Here is a 22,045-nt window from a genome sequence, read left to right as displayed (position 1 = left end):
TTGAGTGCTAGGATTGGGTTAAGGGTCTAAAACCACTTGAACCCTCTTGAATCCATCTCATATAGGTGAAATACATCCACCGTAGCCTTTAAGAGAGTGTTGGAGTTGTAGAAAGGATAGTTGTTATTTTGTGGGTTTGGGGAACCTTGCCTTTCCCTTGCACATTTCACATTGTGAACTTGGTTGGGGCCCATAATACTTATCCACTACATCAATATCACTATGAATTAGTAGAGAGTATTTTAGATATTTGAAAGGAACATCCAATTATGGAAAATGCTATGACAGATCGAGTAATTTCACTCTATGTTCTTATACTAATGTGGATTGGGCAGGCAACATGGATGATAGAAAGAGCACTAGTGGTGGAGCATTTTTCCTTGGAGGAAGATTGGTTTCTTGGATAAGAAAGAAACAAGATTGTATTTATTAGATTATAGTTGAGGCAGAGTATGTAGCAACAACAATATTTGTAATCAAGTCATGTGGATGAAGCAAATGTTGAAAGACATTAGGATTGAGTTTGCAGAACTTGTTATCACTTATTGTAATAACACAAGTACAATGAGTATGTCTAAGAATCTTGTATTACATTCTAAGACTAAGTATATATCTATTAAGTATCATGTATTGAGAGAGAAAGCAATAGAAAAGGATATCAAATTGAAGTATGTGAGTATTAAAGATCAGATTGCAAATATCTTTACGAAGCCTTTACCTAAAGATACATTTGAGTACTTGAGAGGTATGCTCGGGGTTATGACCCTACCTACTTTAGAGTAGATGATGGAGTAGGTTCATCAGTCCAGTGGTATAGAGCACTATTGCTAGACTGGACTGAATGCTAATGCTTCCTACATGGGGGAGTATTTGTGATGAACTAAGTCATTGAGGACTCTTGGTATTTAGTCTTGAAAAATGTCTTTGGACACTTGAGTTGGTTGAAGACTTGGAGCAGAAATTTATCATATTGAGGCCTTTGACATTGATATCAATGGGGGAGAATATGCATGAAAATCATCTCCTACGAAATGGGGGAGAAGAAAACATCTCCTAATTATGTATGGGGAGAAGATTAGGGAGATTTAGAAAGATTCATGGAAGAAAGAAGGAGGAATATTGTTAGATACAATTATTAAATTGTGTGTTGTCTTTGATGTTACACAAATGTCATATCAGTTATTAGCCAGAGTCTATCGAGCTCAGAAGGTTAGCAAAGAGAATTACAAAGTTTACTAAGCTCAGAAGGTTAGCAAAGAGAATTACAGAGTCTACCAAGCATTACACTGTGAAGTCAGTCTCTACCGAGCTCACTTGGGCGCTGAAGGCTTCTGTGGTAGAAATTAATTTCTACCAAGCTCACAAGGTCAGCAAAGGGAAATTAGTTCTTACCAAGTTTACTTGGTCTCCAAAGGATTTTGTAGAGTTCGCAGTGCTTACCGAGTTTCACTTGGTTAACACTGGAAATCATTTTTGATGTAGTGTTTACTGAGCTAGGTCGGCCAATGAAGGATTTCATTATTTTGGGGAATAAAGTTTATTTGTTTAATATAATTTTTGTAGCTGACTAATGTATGGTTTATTGGTAAATGTAACTTGTAAATGAGTTGACTTGACAATCTGTAATGTATAAATAAAAGGTTAAGTTGTGTTTTCAAATGTATGAATGGATGTACAAATGAGCAAGTATGTAAGTGAGTTGATTGTGAAGAATAAGTGTGAGAAAATTTTGAAGAAGGATCAGATATCCTTGGGGAGTGAAAAAGTTGTATTTGATCAGTGAGGATCTATTGAAGTAGAGTAAAGATCTATATCAGCAAAGTTCGGTTGCATCTCATTCAAGTCACTTATTGTTACTTTCTCACCATTGTAGTAGTAATTCCTAAATCTCTTAACAGAGTTGGTCTAATAGCCATTTTGTAAATCCTCTAACAAGGTGGACAGTTCAACTAAATTGTTCTAAAGTCCTCTAGCAAGGCCACTCCTAACAGGGTGATTAAATCCTCCAACCAGGTCACACCTAACAGTGTGTTTTGTAACCTTTAACAAGGTTGGCTCCTAATAGGGCTCACTTTAGAAGAGTGAAAATTGGTAGCTAGTTACTTGGTAGTTTTTCCCATATTGGGTTTCCACGCTAAATTTGGTGTCTCTTGTGTTCATGTTATTTTCTTTTTCATGCATGTTAATAATTGTGAATGCTTAAAGATTAGTAACCAGTTAATTTACTGAGTTACAACATTTTTTTGTGTGGCTACCGAGTAACAATAGTAATTAAGTTTTAAGACATCTAATGGATCTATGGATTTGTTTTTGTAACTAATTCACCCCCCCCTCTCAGCTACTCCATCTATAATTCCAACAATTGGTATCAGAGCTTTTGGTGCTTTCAGGAAGGATTTCAAGGATCTAAGCTAAAGATTATAATGTTTTACAAGAGGGAAATTCCAAGGCTTAATAGAGATAACTTCTCAGCATGGCAAGGTCTCATGAGACTCCATCGGGCTTCTATTGGAGACACAGGATTGAAATATCTGGATGAAGCATATGTAACTCCTTCTGGTACATTATTTGCTAATGACATTGCTGAGAAGAAGACTCATAACATCATGATGATAGACATTGCATTTGCCCTAAGCTATGAAGAATTTGATGATATCAAGGACTGCAAAACTACCTTTGAAATGTGGAACAAGATGAAAGAAATCTATGGAGGAGATGATAATGTGAGAAGAGCCAAAGTAGAAAGTTTAAGAGGACAATTTGATCAGATGAGGATGAGAGAGGATGAAAACATTGCAAAATATGTTGAAAGAGTCAAAGCAAGTGTTAGTGCAATCAAAGGTTTTGGAGGAGATATCAAGGAGGAAACAATCATAAGTAAAGTTCTTAGAACATTACTTCCCATTTATGCAATTAGAGTTTTTGTAATTCAAGAAAGAAGATGTGAAGCTAATCATAAAATAAATTTAGAGGCCATAGTTGGAAGATTGACTGCATTTGAGCTAGACAACTATGATAACTATGTTCCAACTACCAAAAGCATTGAATCAACATTTGAAGCCAAGCTTTCACTCAAGGAGAAAGGCAAGAAGATAGAATATTCTCAGTTAGAAAGTGAAGAAGAATTAGTACAGAGTTTTAACAGTGATCTTGATGTGGTTGAAGCTCTACTAGCAAGGAAATACTCAAGAGGCAGAGGGAAATACAAAGGTAAGGTTCCTCTAATCTATTTCTCATGTGAGGAAATTGGACATATTGCTGCTAGGTGCCCAAATAAGCAGAACAAGGATGAGAAGAAAGGTCACAAGTGCAATGGAAAGAAATACTTCAAATCATTCAAGGACAAAGGTAATAAAAAACATGTTTCATGGTTAAGGATTCTAATGATTCTGATGAAGAAGAAGATGAAATTGTGTACATTGTTGTGAAAGATGAATCTAACAATGATGAGGAAATGACACTTATCTCTCATGTGAGAAAAAATGATACATGGATTATAGATAGTGGTTGCTCTCATCATATGATTAGTGATAAAACTAAGTTTGAACATTTTGAAGACTATGATGGTGGTAGTGTGAGATTTGGTAATAATGAACCTTGTTGCATAAAAGGAAGAGGAAGAATCTCACTAACCAAAGAGCTTGTATGTTATAATGCATATTGGGTAGAAGGACTAAAACACAATCTGTTGAGTGTGGCACAACTACTCAATAATGGATTCAAAGTGGAATTCATGCATGGAAAAGCAATCTACTACTGGATGGAAAAGGAAAGCTAATTGGATTAGGCACTCAAACAAGAGGTAATTTTTTCTATCTTAAACTCAGTGAATATTCATGTTTTATTGCTCAAGTTGAAGAAAGTTGGTTATGGCATAGGATGTTGTGTCATGTGAACTTTGATAACTTGGTGAAAATAAGTAAATTCAAGAAAGTAAGAGGCATTCTTAATATAAAGAAACCTGAGGTTGGTTTATGCAAGAATTGTCAAATTAGTAAGATGGGAAAGACTAGCTTCAAAAGTAAAAACTATTAGTCTGAAGAAGTTTTAGAAATTGTGCATACTGATTTATGTGGACCTATTGGAATTGAAAGCTATACTGGTGAAAAGTTCTTCATTCTTTTTGTTGATGATTACTCAAGAATGATGACTGTCATGTACCTAAGAGATAAATCAGAAGCATTTGAGAAGTTCAAATGGTATTAGGCTAGAGTTGAGAAAGAAATAGACAAAAGACTAAAATGCTTGAGGTCAGACAGAGGTGGTGAATTCATTTCACATGATTTTAATAACTTTTTCATTGAAAGAGGGATCAAAAGACAGGTATCAACCCTTGGGACTCTTGAGCAAAATGGAATAGCTGAAAGAAGGAATAGATCTATCATGGACTGTACAAGAACCTTAATGATTTAAAATAACATTGCTATCAAATATTGAAAGGAAGCTATCAACACTACAGTTCATACTTTGAATAGAGTACAATTGAAGAAAGACTCATTCAAAACCCCTTATGAATTATGGTATGGCTATAAACCCAATGTAAGTTACCTAAAAGTATTTGGAAGCAAATGTTACATTTTAAAAGAATCTAGAAAAGGTAAATTTGATGTGAAAGGTGATGAAAGAATATTTTTGGGATATTCTTGCAAAAGTAAAGCATATAGATGTTTGAACTTGTCTACTCACATAGTCATAGAAAGTGCACATGTGAAACTTGATGAGTTTGTGGAGAGAACTGAAGAAGAAAGCAAAAGGGAACCAGAAGACTACAAGAGATTTGTTTTCATTGAACTTGATACGGTGCCAGATACACCTATCAGTTAGAAATCTTCTATTCTCGAGTCTTCAATAACTGAGTTACATGAAGTTCAAACCGAGCTACAGGAACCCGAGTCACATTCTGATGCTACCAAGCCAATGCTTACGGAGTCTAAAGGACTCAAGAAGCAAACAAAATAGCTAGAACCTAAAGCTGAAATGCAAGAGGATTGGAATGCAAACCATTCAAAAGGCAAGGAACCTATATTAGCTAAGTATGTTAGGAGACATCATGCACCAAATGAGATCATTGGAGACAAATATGAAGTTACTATGACAAGAAGTAAGTTGAAAGTTACTTGTTTACTTGCTGATTTTGAACCTAGAAGTGTCAAAGATGCATTAGAAAATGAAAGTTGGATTGAGGCTATGAATGAAGAGATAGAGCATATAGAGAAAAACAAAACATGGACTCTTGTACCTAAGCCTAAAGACAAAAATGTGATTGGAACTAAGTGGGTATTTAAAAATAAGTTGAATGAAGATGGTAAGGTGTCAAGGAACAAAGCTAGAATGGTATGCAAATGATACTCTCAAGAAGAAGGAATAGAATATGGAGAGACTTTTTCTCCTATTGCAAGATTGGAAGGTGTAAGGACCTTATTTGCATATGCTACATACAAAGGATTTAAAGTTTATCAGATGGATGTCAAGTTAGCATTTCTCAATGGTATATTGGATGAGGAGGTGTACATTGAGCAACCTGAAGATTTTGTTGATCCAAACAAGAAGGACATGGTTTGCAAATTACATAAGGCATTGTATGGTTTGAAACAAGCCCCTAGAGCATGGTATGAAAGACTACATAACTATCTTATTCAGATTGGTTTTCAAAGAACTAATGATAATAGTAGCTTGTATATCAAGGAAGGACTAGATAATAAGATTGTTTTGGCAAAAATATTTGTGGATGATACTTGTTCATAGGCAATGATGATCTTTGCAAAGAATTTTTAGAGCAAATGAACAAGAAATTTGAAATGTCAATGTTTGGTGAGATCAAATTCTTTGTTGCTCTTCAAATTTAGCAAAGTAAGAATGGCATCTATATCACTCAATCTAAATACATCAAGGAGATACTAAATTTTTTTGGTATAGAAGACTGCAAACTAGTTGGGACTCTTATGTATACTGGATTGAAACTTACCAAGGATGATGAATCAAAGGAAGTGGATCAGACATTGTATAGATCTATGATTGGAAAGTTGCAATATATAGTGCATACAAGGCCAGATATTTCCCTTGCAGTTGGTATTGCAGCAAGATTTTCAACAAAATCAAGAGAAAATCACATGATGGCAATCAAAAGGATCATGAGATATCTAAAAGGAACTGAAGATTATGGATTATTGTATAAATTTGGAGGTAATCTAGATTTAAAAGTGTTTACTGATGCAGATTGGGTAGGAAACGTTGATGACAAAAAAAGTACAAGTGGAGGAGCTTTCTTTCTTGGAAAGAGGTTGGTTTCTTGGACAAGTAAAAAGCAAAATTGTACATCCCAATCCACAATAGAAGCAGAGTATGTTGCAGCAGCAGTAAACTGTTCTAATATTGTTTGGTTCAAACAATTATTGGAAGGTATGAAAGAAGAAATCAAAGAACTTGTTGTTATGTTTTGTGACAATACAAGTGCAATTAACATATCCAAAAATTTAGTGATGCATTCAAAAACCAAGCACATTGTAATAAAGTATCACTTTGTCAGAGAATTGGTGCAGGATAAGGAGACCAAATTGGAATATGTCTATACAAAAGAACAAATTGCTAACATATTTACCAAGCCTTTACCTAAGGATGCATTTTTGTATCTAAGAGGTAAGTTAGGGGTCATTCCCCTATCTGAAGCTCACTAAAATGAAGTTTTAGTGATGCATCAATAGGTATCAAGTTGAAGATCTTTCAATTGATGCAGAATAATCATGGAAACATTGCACATGAATCAGTACATAAGGTACACTGCTATTCATTTGGTTTGTGTTGTCTTTGGCATGTGTTGTCAAAGAGGGAGAGTATACTGTTATATCTTTCTGAAATTTGAATTTGTTTGTGAAAAGATTGATGTTTGTAAAGAAGCTATGTAATTCCTTCACAAAGGGAGATTATTGTATTTGAGGAATTTTGAGGAATGAAAAGTAAGAGGAAGAAACATTTTTTCAGAAAATACTTATTTTCAAATTTCATTCTGCTATGACATGTTGTGTTGCCATTAATGCCAAAGAGCGAGATTGTTGGATATAAATATTCAATTATGTGTTATCTTTGATGTTACACAAATGTCATATCAATTATCAGTCAGAGTCTACCGAGTTCAAAAGGTTAGCAAAGAGAATTATAGAGTCTACCAAGCTTAGAAGGTTAGCAAAGAGAATTACAGAGTCTACCAAGTGTTACACTGTGAAGTTAGTCTCTACCGAGCTCACTTGGGCGTTGAAGGCTTCTATGGCAGAAATCAATTTCTATCGAGCTCACAAGGTCAGCAACGGGAAATTATTTCTTACCGAGTTCACTCGGACTCCAAAGGATTTTTTAGAGTTCACAGTGCTTATCGAGCTTCACTTGGTTAACAATGGAAATCATTTTTGGAGTAGTGTTTGCTGAGCTGGGTCGGCTAATGAAGGATTTCATTGTTTTGGGGAATAAAGTTTATTTGTTTAATGTAATGTTTGTAGCCAACTAATGTATGGTTTATTGGTAAATGTAACTTGTAAATGATCCAACTTGACAATCTGTAATGTATAAATAAAAGGTCAAGTTGTGTTTTCAAATGTATGAATGGATGTACGAATGAGCGAGTACGCAAGTGAGTTGATTGTGAAGAATAAGTCTGAGCAAATTTTGAAGAAGGATCAAATATCCTTGAGGAGTGGCAGAGTTGTATTTGATTAGGGAGGATCTATTGAAGCAGAGCATAGATCTGTATCAGCAAAGTTCAGTCCTATCTCATTCAAGTCACTTATTGTTACTTTCTCACCATTGTAGCAGTAATTCCTAAATCTCTTAATAGAGTTGGTCTAACAACCATTTTGTAAATCCTCTAACAAGGTGGACAGTTCAACTAAATTGTTCTAAAGTGCTCTAGCAAGGCCACTCTTAATAGGGTGATTAAATCCTCTAACCAGGTCACACCTAACAGTGTGTTTTGTAACCTTTAACAGGGTTGGCTCCTAATAGGGCTCACTTCAGAAGAGTGAAAATCGGTAGCTAGTTACTTGGTGGTTTTTCCCATATTGGGTTTCCACATTAAATCTGGGGTCTATTGTGTTCATGTTATTTTCTTTTGCATGCATGTTAATAATTGTGAATGCTTAAAGATCAGTAACCAGTTAATCTACTGAGTTACAACATTTTTCTATGTAGCTACCGAGTAACAATAGTAATTAAGTTTTAAGAAATCTAAGGGATTTGTGGATTTGTTTTTGTAATTGATTCATCCCCCCCCTCTCAGTTACTCCATCTATAATTCCAATAGAATATATCTATGGGGGAGATATATAGCATGAGAAATTTTGATGTATGCTAAGTTATTTACTATAAATGACTATTGTCGGTCCTAATAAGATGATGAACAAAGAAAAGTTCCAAAGGTTTTCAAATTTGATTGATGAAGAGGATTTGAAAAGATGAGAACTGCAGTAGTAGCAACAAAGTACTATTTTGGTATTCATGGAACTTAGATATTTTTCATCTATGTTGCCATCAATGCTAGAGGGGGATATTGCTAGCATGAATGCTGATGATACTACATTGGGGGAGTATCCCAAGCATTGGAGAGTATTGACATGCTGCATTCATGACTATGTTTGTCATTGATGTCAACATAGCAGTAAGTCTGTGAAGATTGTCAGAGTAACAGACAAAGATTTTAGTTGTATGGAAAATATTTTAATTATCCAATGATGTGTGGCTAAGGACATGTTCTATACTATGTCCTTATGTTAAGGTTTAATGCGTAGAGTCTAAGTCAAAGATGTACGAAAGATATGCTTGATTTACAAAAAGTAGTGCAGAGATAGAGTGCTTGGAAAGTAGTTTATGATGTTTGTATTATATCTTTTAATAGTGATATAATCAAAAGATGTGTGGTCAGCTAGTGACAGAGGACAATATGATGGTGATGTTAGTGAATGCACAAGCCCTAATACCACATGTACGAATTTTTGTATACACTGTGAGTCGAAAATGCTACTGTAATTGAGAATTAATTATATCTTATTATAATTAATTTGGAAAGCCTCAAGGCCAACTCAAGGAAGTATTTTGAAGATATGGTATAAAGGAAATATATTTTCCTTGTTTGTGATGTATGAAATGTGATTGAGCATGCATAGTGATCAAGGAAGTACAAAAAGGAGCAGAGTTTTTGGTGAATGTGTGTAAGTGATCCAAGGGATTATTGGGTGCAAGATTTGTGATCTAGATCAGAAGGAGTAGAAGTCTAGTTGACAAGACAAAGATCATTTGGACAATGATAATTCATGTCTATTATTCTGAAAGGAACAATACAAAGATCATTTGGACAATGACTTCATTGGTATTGTCCCTGAAGCTATTTGGACAATGGGTTCATTTGTCTTCCACAACTCCCAATAGGGTTGGCACAACTCCTAACAAGGTTGGAATCTCCTTACAGGGATTCAAATTCTCCTAATAGGGACTAATATGTACTGAATATATTTATAGACTCCTAACAAGGCCCATCCTCTAACAAGGAAATTTTATATTAGTACATCATCTTGTGGGTACCATCCACACTGGGGTTTTCCCTCTAATCAAGGGTTTCCCTAGTTAACATATCTGGTGCTATTGTGTATGAGTATCTTGTTGTTCTTTCTGATTATATTTCTCATATAGTTAAAGTTTAATAAGGTTGATAATTGTGATATTAGTTGGATAACTGATTCACCCCTCTGCCCCCTGTCTTAGTTATATTGGTGGACTATATATTCTAACAAGTGTAACAATGCATATTGGGTTGATGGTTTGCAATATAATTTGTTGAGTGTGATACAATAGATAAGTTTAGGTTACATAGCTGATTTCCAAAAAAATAAGACAAAGATCTATGATGCTATTGGTAAACTGCTTAGAAGTGGAGAGCTAATAAGAGGTAACTTGCTCTATCTAGACCTATTTGAAAATACTTGTCTATTTGCACAATGTGAAGATGTTTGGTTATGGCATAAGAGGCTATGTCATGTGAACTTTGACAACTTGGTAAGAATTAGTAAAATGAAAAGAGTTAGAGGGTTACCAAGACTAAGAAAACTTGATAAAGTGATATGAAAACAATGTCAAATGGGTAAAATGACAAATTCTAATTTTAAGAGCAAAACCTATTCTTTTGGTGATATTTTGGACTTGGTTCATACTAACTTATGTGGTCCTATTAGAATAAAAATCTATTATAGTGATAAATACTTTATTGTGTTTGTTGATGACTTTTCTAGAATGATGATTGTGATGTTTCTTAATGAAAAATATGATGCATTTCAAATGTTTAAGTGGTATTTGGCTAGAGTTGAGAAAGAAATAGGTGAGAGTTTGAAATGTTTGAGATCAGATAGAGGTGGTGAATTCATTTCATGTAATGCCCCGCCAAGGGATCCAAAGAATTAACCTAGAATTTCACTAAGTTTGGTAACACATTTTTTTTCATAGAAGTAAACATCACATATAACTTTTGCACAATAACGGAAGCAATAGCATTGTCCATCTAAAATTAAACATAACATAAATAACAGATTACATTCTTTAAGATCCCTTAACGTTGAATTACATACATGAATCCATCTAGTACAACATCCACATGAAATAATAATGATAAGTCCAATGTTCATACATTACATTTCCAAATGCTCAATCATCCATTGTACATGTCACAGGGTATGAAGGCTTAAAAGAATATACACATGTGAAATAAGGTACATCATCCTATTCTCATCGATGATACATCAAAGTAGAGATAATCATCATAGAAGACATATACATCCATCATAAAGATCAAACAAAATAAACTAAGTGCATGGTTCCTCCCAACCGTTAATAGCATCATTAGACCATCGTGGGCCCTAGCCATCCCTCTGTTCGTAACATCCCAAATCACCAAAGAGATCATCGGTATTAACATAGTAGGAATGCCACTCCTAACATATACAACATCATATGTAGAAAGTAATCTAACATGCAAATATAAGCATAAGATAACATCATCTAACATATGTTAATCATCAATGAAAGGATACATATCCACCATCACGAAGGATGCATCAGCCACGATGTCTCAATGAATCTCAAATGATAAGAGTGGAAAATACACTACCACCCGACTACGTGGTACCTAAGTGGTCCACTCCCACCGTGCTGAGGAGATAATCTCAAGTCCCAAACAGGCTATCCATAACACATAGTACAAATCTCTATAGTCCAGGAATCCTAAAAGTATACTAACTCAAAGGTTCCAATCATGAAACTGACATCTACTTCCCAGAGGCACACAATGACATGTAGGAACCTACTATGCAAGCAGTAAAGTGTCATCGCATTTATCATGTACAAGTTACCCTGGCAGTTAGCTAAACTCCATGGTTCCATACTGATCTCATGCGACCACTAGTATCCTCTCATACTGACAAGGCATACTATGGAATGCAAGGTCGCAACCATGCGTTCTCACTACTCCCATCCTAGCCTATACAAGCACTCAAGGCATGGGCGAGAACAAAACACTTATCTTTTTAGGTTCATTCAGTTAGTATTAGGTGTGAATGTTTCACTTATTAATCCAACTTACAATGAGTTACCCTGGCAGCCTCTTAGGCCCCGACCCCCATTGCAAGCCACTTCCCGACACTACATGCAGATATCCTACCCTAATGCTCATGGAATCATAAATCTCAAAATCACAAAAATAATCCATAATAAAATCATCAAATATGCATAAAAGCATCAAATCTCCATGAGCAAACATCCATAGAAAATCATGAACACAACAGCTCTCTATTGGCAACTGAAGTATCACTGATAATTCAAAGTATCCAATGGTTCTCAATAACCAAAATATCAATCATACTGATCGAAGACTCCAAAATGGTTGAGTCAAACATGTCACATCATGACATCATCAAGAATAAATCCACATTTCAGTCCCATCATGGCGACTAGAAAATAACCAAGGATAACTAATCGATGACCAAAAATAATGGTTAAGTCAAGTGTCTCATAAATAAGAACCTCAACTAAAACAATCAGTATTACAACCAATACATAGAGCATTCCATCACATAACCATGGTTGGGTTATAAAGATCAAGATTAAAACATCATCATGACATCACAATCGCATAACTCCCAAGCCTCTGGTAGACATCCTATAACTGGTCAACACTAGTCAACCCAAAACCCAAAACAATAGCATAAAAAATACACAATGCAAACACATGTTTTGGTTTTGCTAAGTTTATGCAAAAGTCTCGGTTTACGTTTCCAAGTTTAGAGAAAGAATTTGAGGAATCATTTTGTATGTTTTTCCATGTATTGTTTTGGATGGATAAAAGTTTTCCTTTATAAATCAAAAAACCTATTTTCCAATTATAATATTTGTTGAAATCGTTTCCCATCAACTACCAACTAAATTTCATATATATGTGTGTGTGTGTGTGTGTGTGTGTGTGTGTGTGTGTGTTTTATAATTTAAAACTATTAATTAAATTTTAATAGTTAAATTATAAAATTATTCATCATTAAGAAAAAGATGAACTCTTAAATCTTTTATCAAATAATTTAAATTTATTAACAACATATTTACATATTACATATATACATATAAATATATTTATATTTAAATATATATATACATACATATATAATATATAAATATTTATTATTTCATAAAATCGAATTAGTAATTTCGATTCATACCATATGAAAATTTATAACAATGAAATTTTGATTTCAAAGAAAACATATAAATGTTTTTTTTTCTTTTAAAAAAAAAAAATGTAATCATAAAAAAAAAACGTCGCTAGTGTTTTCGGCGACCGTCACTTATGTGACTACTGTCGTGGGTACCATGCTTACGCAGGTACCCTGCGACAGGTGTATTAAGGCACTGTCACAGGTACGCTGCGTACGCAGGTACCCTGCGACCAACATAAATACAGAATATGGGGTGGGGTGCAACCCGCCCCCACTCATATATGAATTTGTAACTTTTGAAATCGATGTGTACTCTGTTCAGACTTTCATATATATATATTTTATACAGCGATTTCCAATAACGTTTTTTTTATAATAAAAACGTTTCCTTCCAATATGAATCTTTGTTGCGATTTGATATTCGATTCCTCAATTAAATATATATACATATGTATATATATATTTATATATATATATGTGTATGTCTATATACGAATTTTATATCATGGTGTATGTATGAATAGTGCATATATATATATATATATATATATAAATATATATATATATATACACCATATATAAATTCTAATTCTCAGAATTTTTCTGTAAACTTTTAATTCTCAATTTTATCCAAAAAAATTATCTAATGGATTTGGTCATGAATTTAAACCCTAGCCCCGTTTCTCTTTTAAAATAAAAAATAAAAAATCCATGCATATAAAATTCTTAAATAAATTTAATTGCCCAAATTGAAAATGCATACAATAAAAATATGAAATTCCTCAGAAGACATATGGAAGACACGAAGAAGACAGGAATGCATGATGCAAAAATAGCATAAGAAAAATCACAAAAATCTACCCGGATTCTGATGCTAATTCGCTCTTCCTCAGAAAACCCACAGAGCAAGCTCCTTTCTTCAAAGTTCTTGAGTCCTCCAATGCTCCAATTGCTCTCCACCCCTTTTTTTTTAAGCTTCTATGAATGCCTGAATATAAAGAGCTCTCAAGAAACCTTTGGATTGCTTCTTGAAACCGCTGAAAGGTGTCACCAACTAAGCATGGGTCTTTTCCCACCTTTTTTTTGATGAGTCATAGAGTTGTAGACACCTTGTGCTTAGTTGATGCACTAACCCCCGTGTTGTTGACACATGTTAATTCCCATGCAAGCTTATAACTCCAATTTACTTTTTAAATAATTTCTATTTAAATTTTATAACTTTCATTTTAATATTTATAACTTTTATTATTATTATTTTATTTGTTACTTTATTATTATTTTATAATTATTATTAATTTTAATTTCTAGTTTTCTTTTATTTAATTCCTTTTCCCCAATAATTCACATTTAATTAATTACAATCAAAATATCAAAGATCATGATATTTTATTAATTTTCTCAAATAAATAATTTATTAATTAAATCTATTTATTAAGACTTAATTAATGGAAAATTCACCATAGACCTTCAAGATAAAATATGAAAACCCATCATAGAACAAATCATACAAAATAATTCTAAAGGGTTAAAAATCACAAAATATGTCATCCGACACATTCGGTGGGTACTCAACTCTGATACTTGTCCTAACTTACTAGGACAAATGGTTTTTAGGTTTGGGATTTGGACTTGAGAATTTATCTCCCTTCTCTTATCATTGAGATAGTATAATAGGGTACACTCATCCTGGCAATTCAGGAAAGTCGATACCTGGTACCTGCAACCTGCAGAAAACCCATGCATGTACATACAATATATAATGCTAAACAGACAATGGCAGGAAGTGGTGCATCGTGTAGATCTCGACTAAGCAGGTGACTACGACTCCCTTCCTTAACCACATCAGAAACATCATAGAATAAGAAAACACACACACCATACACATGCAAGTATGGGGTAAGTAACCATAATCAAACACATGAGATAATAAACCATCTAACTAATCATCATTAATAACTGAAAACAATGTAATGATCATCATACATACATGAAATGTAAAGTCTAAATGATCTCATCATATATCAACTAAATCCCTATCATAATATCTGATAGTGTCAAAACAACACCACTAAACCATCAACATAAAACTAGTCTACATAGTCTGATAATAATAGCAACAATAAGTCTAGAAAAGATGTGAACGAGGGTAGGCACTACATTTTAGATGAATTCAAAATATTTTTCAATGACAAAGGAATCAAGAGGCAAATGAGTGAAACAAGGACACCACTACATAATGATATAGATGAGAGAAGGAAAAAATCAATTATGCATTGTGCAAGATCACTAATGATGGAGAAGAATATTTCATAGAAATACTTGAGATAGGTTGTTAGTACTGTAGTCTACACTTTGAACCAAGTTCAAGTGAAGAAAGGAAAAAACAAAACACCTTTTGAACTCTAGTATGGATATGCACCAAATGTGAATTATCTTAAAGTATTTGGAAGAAAATGCTACATATTAAAATATGCAAGGAAAGTAAACTTGATGCAAAAAGTGATGAAGATGCATTCCTAGGTTATTCCATTAAGAGAAAACCTTATAAGTGTTTGATTTCTAACACTAACAAAATTGTTGAAAGTGAAAATGTTAGAGTTAATGAACTTGCAGAGAAAAATGAAGAAGAATGCAAGAAAGAACCTAAAGATTATAGAAAGTTTGTCTACATCTATGAATGTTAACCTAACACCTTACTTAAAATTAGAAAAGGTGGTTGTTGAGCATCAACAATCAAGCACTACTGAGGTTCTACAACATAATTTTGCTAAACATTAATAGTTTGCTAAGCATCAGATTACAGGAGCTAAGTCACTAACTGTGATTGTCGAATAACAAATAGAGGAAGCCAAGTTCCAACTACAGATAATAGAAAATGTTAAACATGTAGAATCCAATGAAAAACAATAAGAGGAATGTAGACTAGAACTTGTACTAACAAAGTATGTGAGAAAATATCATGCACCAAACCAAATTATTGGAGATAAAGATTTAGGAGTCATGACAAGAAGAAGATTGAAGAATGACACATGCTTATTATGTGAATTTGAACCTAATATGTCAAATATTATTTAGAGAATGAAGATTGGATCAAGGAAATGAATGAAGAAATTGAAAAAATTGAGAAGAATAAAACATGGACATTGGTACCCAGACCAAAAGATAAGAATGCAACTAGAAATAAGTGGGTGTTTAGGAACAAGTTGGATGAAAAAGGTGAAGTCACAAGGGACAAGGAAATATTGGTTTGTAAAGGATATGCACAAGAGGAAGGGGTTGAATATGGTAAATTTCCCCCCTAGTTGCAAGGTTAGGAGTGAGAACTTTTCTTGTATGTGCTGCCTACAAAGGATTCAAAGTATACCAAATGGATGTAAAATATGCATTCATGAATGGAATTATAGAGGAAGAAATATTTATTGAAGAACCTGAAGGATTTTTTGACCCAAAAAAAAAAATATATGGTATGTAAGTTACATAAAGCTTTATATGGTTTGAAGAAAGCCACTAAAGCATACTATAAAAGGTTACACAATTATTTGGTGAAAATTGGTTTTGCAAGAACTAATGACAAAAACAATTTGTCATGAAAAGTGAAGCTGAAAATAAGGTATTACTAGCTAAAATTTTTGTTGATGACATCATATTTGGAGGAAAGGATTCATCGAGCAAATCATTTGCTAATCAAATGAAAAAGGAGTTTGAAATGTGAATGTTTGGAGAGATTAAATTTTATTTTAGTTTGCAAGTTGAACACATGTATTTCATTATTCAATCAAAGTATATCAAAGAAATCTTGAAGACTTTTGGTATGGAAGACTCAAACTAGTTGGAACACCTATGGTGACTAGACACAAATTCTTAAAAAATGATGGTTCTGCTAAAGTGAATCATGTCAATGATTGGGAAACTACAATATGTTGTATGTAGTAGACATGAGATTGCTTTAGTTGTTTGAATTGTTGCTATATTATCAGCTAATCCCAGAGAAAATCATATGATGACACTAAAAAGGATATTGAGATACTTGAAAGGAACAAAAGACCATGGCCTATGGTATAAGAGAAGTGACAAATTTGAACTAAAAGTTTATATAGATTTTGATTGGGTAGGAAATCTTGATGATAGAAAGAGCACAAGTGGAGGAGCTTCTTTCTTGGGTAGAAGAATGATTTCATGGACAAACAAGAAGAATATGTATAGCTCACAATCTACAATAGAGGTTGAATATGTTGCTACAGTAGTGAATTGCTCAAACGTTGTATAGATCAAACAATTGTTGAAAGGCATGAAGGAAGAGATCATTGAACTTCTTGTGATTTATTGTTACAACTCACATGCTATAAACATATCAAAAGACCATGTAATGGATACATAGACTAAGCATATTGAGATCAAGTATCATTACTTGAGAGAGATGGTACAAGAGAAAGGAGTGAGACTAGAATATGTAAACACAGAGGAGTGGTTAGCTGACATATTCACTAAGGCAATACCTAAGGATTCTTTTGAGTATTTAAGAGGTAAGTTAAAGGTAATCCCCTTAGCTAAAGAAAACTAAGAAAAATTACTACATTGTATCAATTGTTATGAATAAAATATCTTATAGATTGATGCAAGAGGTCACACTTTAGGAGCTATCTAAAGAATGTGAAAAGTAAGACACTGACATATGAGTAGAAGAAGATATAAGGAGTTAATGTTGAGATGACATTTCTATATCAGTCAGATTAGTGGCATGATGATGTGTGTATGGTATGTCTTTGGCATTGTTGTCAAAGAGGGAGAGTATTAGTGAGCTACCATACAAGGATGTATACAAAGAGGGAGAATATTATTGCACGGCAATTACCATTCATATATCAAAGATAGAGAATAATTGTTATCAAGACGTTAACATATGTTGTTGAACCTATGAGGTATTGCTACAAAGAAAGAGTTTGTACCGAATTGATAAAGGGAGTATTCAGATCTTGCATGGATGAGAATCAAAATAAAACTAAGAAATAGATAACACAAACATAGAGGGAGTTGATAACATATAATATTGATCATTTTTGGATGACATGGTAGCTAGTGAAGTATGACTGGTGTTTCCATCAATTGCAAGGAGGGAGATTATTGGAAAATACAATTAGAGCAATTATTTTTTGTCATTGATGTCAAACCTATTGGTTAGAAAGAATGTCAAACCTACTAGAGAGACATTTACTAATAGTATAGAGTACCATATCATTTGATCGATGAAGATGATTTGAAATGAAGAGATCATGAGATGACCTAGTGAAAGTTTGGGTTGATATGTGTTAAGTATCATGGAAAAACAATGGGCACTTGATAAGTTGGTCCTTGATGAGATAATGTGTTGTTCAATCAATACATGAAGTGAAGAAGATAGTTGGATAAAGCTAAGAGTTGAAAAAAGTCAAAAGGATAAGCTTGGTCAAGTTTTCTTATTGCATGGTCAATGTAGGAGTTGAAGCAGAAGATTAAGGAACTAAGTAGAAGCTAAATAAAATAGTTCAAGCCGAGTGTTAGTTATTATTGAGAAAATATATGAAGAATCATAGTAGTGATTGAGCATAGTAATGGCCGAGTGAGCCTATTGATGCCAAGTAAGAAAGTATAGTAATTGTCGAGCTACACAATGATGACTAAGCTGAAGAGTACAATGATTGTTGAGTGACAAAAAAAGTTACAATTTGAGATGATAAAGTGCATGGAAGATAAAGATTGATGAGATAGAATATTCAATGCACGGGGAGAGTTTATTACATGATCAAAGGAAAGGATTTGATCAGAAGTTTCTAGAAGAAGAAGGCAAACAAAAAGATGGAAGGATTCAATGAATGTGACCTAACCCTAATATCAACGATGATGTTTAAGAGATAAAATATTGAAGTTACATATTTAAGCAGCCATAAGGAATGAATTTTAACATTGGTTTGTTGTTAATCTGTAATCTTAAGGAGAAGTTGTCAAGAGTTGAACAACAGAGGTGAAGTGTGAAGAATTTGTGAAGAGTGATTACTTGAAGAGATGTCAAGAATATCAATAATGGAGATTTCAATGAAGGTTAGTTAATGAACTAACATATGAGTTAATGGAGATCTAAATCTTTAAAGTGAATTGTACTCTACAAATCAAACCTACTGTTACATTCTAACTATTGTATCAGTCCAAAATCCTTTAATCAAGGTTAACCTAACAATCATTTTGTAAATCCTTTAATCAAGGTGACATTCTAATGGAATGATCCAAAGTCCTCTAACAAGGAAACTCCTAATAGGGTGATTAAATCCTTTAAAAAGGTCACATTTAACAATGTGTTGTATAACCTTTAAGAGAGTTAGCTCTTAACCAAGCTCACTTCAGAAGAGTAAAAATTGGTATCATGTTACTTGGTGGTTTTTCTTAGATTGGGTTTCCATGTTAAATCTTGGTGTCAAAGAGTTATTTTCATGAGTGAATGCTATTATTTTGCATGCTATATTTTAAAGTAGTTTATTTACTGGCAATCGATACATATAGAGATAGAGTTAAGTAATTGCATGAAATATTAAATTGTTGATAATATGCTATAGAGACTGAGTGGGTATCTGAGATTGATTGATTAATCTATTTCAAGTGATTAAAAGTTGAATTAGTACATCTAGAGCTAAGGATAGCTGATTAACACCCCCCCACCTTCTTAGTTATTCTAAATCATCATAACAATGTTCATACATTAAAATTATCACATAACATTTAAAACAAAACATAATTCAAAAGGAAGAGGCAAATATTCATTTGCCTAAACATAGTAGCACCAAATTTTGGATTTTTTTTTTATAACTTAGATTAATAATTATAAAGACAGACAATCCAACATTAGTATTGAAGCTCCAAGTTATGCAATATTTATTAGTATATTCTAAGAAACAAGAATTAAATGATAATCATATATCGTGTAAGCATAATGCTAGCAAAGACTCACGTTGACATAATCTTCTTGTATTGATTAGAAAAAATAGTTCAAAATTCAATTACATGCATTTTGTCTCCTACTTTCAGTTAAAAAATCTGGCCCATGGATTCCATATTTGTTGAGGACTTGTGCCATTACCTATGATTTACAATCTACTCAATTCTAGTTATGTCTATTTTCAGAAACACCTATTAATTTGTTTAAACAAATAAACAACATCTGCCATAAAATACCAATAGAAACAAACTAATTAAAACTATGGTTGCAGGTTTACAACATCACCTCTAAAATTGTTGTTCGAAACTCATACCACCTCTAAAGTCATACTGCCTCTAAAAATGTTGTTGATAAAATAGAGAATTAATGAGCAGAAAGAAGTATATGCATTTAAAATCATATTGCCTCAAAAATGTTTGTTGAAAAAAAAAATATTGATGACTAGGGAAAAAGTCTTCGCATGTATTGTTAATAATCAAAAGAGTCCATATATAGTGTTAATTGGAAGACTCTAGAGAAATATTTAAAAGATTTTTCTAAATCTTGTGGTGAATTTTTAGTCTTATTTTATCATTTGTTTTATTCAGAATGGAAGGGATAAGTATTAGAAAAAAAGGTAGTTTTATCATCCACAAATTTTAATAATAAATAAGACAAAACATATAATTGTATGCATTTGTTAAAAAATGATTATTTAAAATCAACCAATATATTTTCATTTGTATTGGTGGATGCTTTGACTTTAAAAAAGGTGAAAAATTAATTTTGAAGGTTGATTAATTGATACTTTGATATTTAATTTATTTGAACGATTACATTAGTATCCTACCAAATATAAAAATAATGTCAACGTTCATAATAATAATTATAATTTGTGCCAAAGTTCATAATAATAAATAGGAAGATATAAAGTTGACAAAATGGACATCAGCTAAAATCCAAACTCACGAGTGTAGCACACTTCCACCAATAGCATCGAAGATTCCAAAAAATAAGTTAAACTAAAAAAATCGCAAGATATATTGAAACTATATAGAAGAAAAAGTGTTTAAAAAATTAAATGTTGTGATTGGTCAATTAAATTAAAAAATTGATTTTCATGAATGCAACAGTTTCTTGCCTATGAAAATAACTAATAAAAATTTCTCATATATTATATGAAACAAAACTCAATATATTATATGAAACACAATTCCAACATATTATTATGAGTGTTTCTTATTTACTCTAGGCTTTGTTTCTAACTCGGATTACTATCCAACAATTCAATTAACTCCACTAAAGATGTCAATGAAATAATTTCCTCAAGAAATCATTAACAACAACATAAGGAAAATGAAATTTATGTTAAGCCCTACAATGAGTGTAGCTCGACCTTTGGCTCAAATAGAAACTATCATTGTGAAATGTCACATTTCCTTGAGCTAGGAAATCCTTCACACTCTCCAAAAATCACTTCCATTTCAATTCTAAGATGAAGAGAAACTAAAATCTTGGGCCTCTATTTGCAATAGTCCCATATTTGTTCTACTCTTGAGGGTTGAGAAGCTTGTGCAGGCCAAGATAGTTGACAAGTGGGTTAGGAAAGCTCATGAAGTGAACCTACAGGTTCAAGGCATACTTCTGTCCTCCTCTAACCCTTTACTGGCTGAATATTATGCTCTCAGTGACTAATTGGGCCTTACACATATTACACTTGACAGAGCTTGGGTGGGTCAAGGTGGCACTCTCTTCCTCAGGTTTCAATACACACTTGTTGATCGCTTGTGAATTCTTAGGATGAGGAGAAAGATTTTTCCTCTTCCTACTAATATCTATTTATATGAGGATCTCACTAGGTTAAGGTGACAGAGTTGAGGAATTCATGAGGACTTGTGGTAGAGGCTAGGTGCTACAAGAAGTGGGTCATTATCAAGAATCTTAGAGCAATTATTAGGGACTAACCTCCCCCTGAGTCAGATTTGAAGTTGGTCATTAAGGCCAAATGATGGTCTTTGTAGCATTTGGATATGGTGGAACCTCCTAGTAGCTCCCTCCATGTCAATTGATGGAATGAAAACATGTCCTTATGGTCCTTGTCAAATCTTTTGCAAGATGCCCTTGGTTCTATCGATATTTTCCTTGTCACAAAGACTCATCAGAGCCTTGCTTGTCCTCTTCCACATTTTTCAATCATAAGTGGTTGTCATCTTTAAGGGATGAGGTCAAGTTTTTTGGTGGGGTCATGGGTTCTAGGGGTGTTTCTTATTTAGTTAGTGACCACTTTTTCTATTTGATTTCGTGACCCACTCTAACACCTCTTCTAGATTCATGTAGTTAGACATTAATATGATAGTGTCACATTTTA

This window comes from Cupressus sempervirens, chromosome 5 (genome assembly GCF_028749045.1).
Source record: "Cupressus sempervirens isolate cs-2001-9-10 chromosome 5, ASM2874904v1, whole genome shotgun sequence".
Lineage (NCBI taxonomy): Eukaryota > Viridiplantae > Streptophyta > Pinopsida > Cupressales > Cupressaceae > Cupressus > Cupressus sempervirens.
The sequence above is the reverse complement of the archived record's forward strand: the minus strand, read 5'-3'. Positions refer to the sequence as shown.